The sequence below is a fragment of the Prionailurus bengalensis genome, chromosome E3, assembly GCF_016509475.1.
Source record: "Prionailurus bengalensis isolate Pbe53 chromosome E3, Fcat_Pben_1.1_paternal_pri, whole genome shotgun sequence".
Lineage (NCBI taxonomy): Eukaryota > Metazoa > Chordata > Mammalia > Carnivora > Felidae > Prionailurus > Prionailurus bengalensis.
Genome location: NC_057357.1, coordinates 23,118,289 through 23,120,568, shown reverse-complemented (window position 1 = coordinate 23,120,568; position 2,280 = coordinate 23,118,289).

Genomic DNA, 2,280 nt, shown 5'->3' with positions numbered 1-2,280 from the left:
CTGGGGCACAACCTCAACCCCGCGTCCCGCTCCTTCCCCCGCCCTTCCGATCACACTTCCCCCCCCCCCACCCCCCCAGTCACCCTGCTAGAGATGGCTCGGGGAGGTTACCTGCGGAGGCCATTCGTGGACTTTCCCACCGGCCAAGTGCTGTACCAAGCGCTCTACACCCTTCGTTATCAGCTCATTCAATCTTCACCGCACTCCCGATGGAAAAGCTGAGGCTCACGCTGGAATTCAGACTCAGGCGTCTCCCCTCAAAGCTCGTGCTGTTACTATGCTAGGGGCCTCCACTGAGAGGTGATGAAATATAGGTGAACTGATGGACTCATTCTTTCAGTAAATATTCACTCATTATGCAGCCTGGTAAGCAGGACAGATAAGGTACCTGTCTTTGTAGAACTTCCACGCTTCCCCGCCTTGGATATCAGACAGGACGGCCTCCGGGCACCCCTTGCTGGGGTGGTTACAGTCCTTGTTGTAGGCAGACCTCCCGACTTGGTCAGCCAGGGCCTGCAGGGGTCCAATGAGTTGTCAAGTTTGGGCTCATGCATTTCTCCTTCTTCCTTGGGTAAAAATCACTGCTGATCTGACCATCAGACAGCCTGGCTCCGCCTCTCTCTCTGCCTCTTCCTCTCTGTCATCCCTGACCTTCTTGGTCACGGCCCCCACAGCCACTGAAGAGTTCTTAGCTAGCTGGCCCATAGCCTTCCTCTCCACCCCAAGGATGCCGCCACCATTGGTGTCTCCAGTGTCACCTACTCCCGCACATGGCCCCGACCCACGCTGCAATCAGCTCATGATTACCTAGAACTACCAACTAAATCATGCCTGGCTGGAACCCCATCCTTCCGCTGCTCCAAGGATGGGCTGCTGAGGGCTCACAGGTGCTTGCGTCTCCACAAAATTGCCCTTGGTTGACTGGAGCATCCCGTGCCCTCCTGCCCATGACTGACTGACACCGGGCGGGGACTGGCCCTTTCGCCTCAAGGTGAAGCCACCTCTGGTACAATTTGTGCTGCGGAGTTTCTCATGCTTCACTCCCTCCCCCGTCTCTCAGAGAGTTCATCCCATCACTGAGCAAGAATCCCTGCCTCAGGCTCTGTTTTTAAGAACCTCCCTGATCTAAGGCACCCTCTAATCATGTTTTCATCAACTGCAGGCTTAAAAAACCCAACTGCCTCGTGGCGAAAGGCCTCTTTTTGAAACGTGTACATCATAAAGTCTGTGGTTTGCTTGGTTACCCCTTCAGGCTCAACTGTTCCAAGGCTCCCAGTTGGCAAGTGGTCCTAACTTCATAGCACGAGCGATTGCTTGTCTAGAAACCAACCCAAGCTACTGAGGGTGTGAATGAAGCCTCCTTCATGCTTTATGTTTCATACGGCTGTACATTTCCTTGGAACGTACATTGTGTCTGTCAATTATGCTTGGATTCATAGTCATTTCTCATGCAAATCAACCCGATTTGCATAGGCAACCTACAAATGAACTCACATAAATCATTTTTTATGTGTGTGATGATATGAATAACACACATTGTAGAACCTTTATAAAATCCAGAGAAATAGAAATAAAACAAAATTCATTCATGGTTTCACCTCCTGGAAACAGAGCATCTCTGTTAACATTCTGTTGTATTTTCTCCAGTATTGTTCTTTTCCCCTACGCCTGTATGTTTTAATGGGCTACGATGTTGAAATATTAACAATGTTTTGCCGTCCAGAACTTCATTTTCCCTGACAGCCCTTCTATTCAGGCGGAGTTGCTCTGAATTTATCGCCTCAGCGAAGGGAAGAAAGAGAGAAAAGGAAGCTTCTTTTAGCTTTTGAGTGCTTGAATACCTCAGGGTGTGAACCTAGCCCTGAGAGAATAAATAATGAGGGTGGAAAAGTAGAAAAGTGCCCCCCCCCCCGCCCCTGGGCTCAGAGGGGAAGCTTCTGCATCGCCCTCACCCAAGGACAGGACCCCGCGTAGCTTTGTGGGATCAAGAGCAGAGGGGGTGTCTGGCTTCAGAGGGGAGACTGGAGAAGCAATGGGCCTGGAGACGCTCTATGCTGGGTCTGGGCCGCGGGGGTTGGGAGGGGTTAGTGTGATGTGGAGGTGGGGGAATATTTCCCAGATGCCTGAGGGGGAGTGGGAGAGAGAGAAGTGAGGGAGAGAGAGAGCCTCCTCAGAACGAAAGAGGAACAACTGCAGCAGAGACTGGTAAGGACGAGAGACAGGACCCCACGGCATCTCAAGAGATGCCAGCTAGGACCGATGATGTCAAGGACTCAGTGT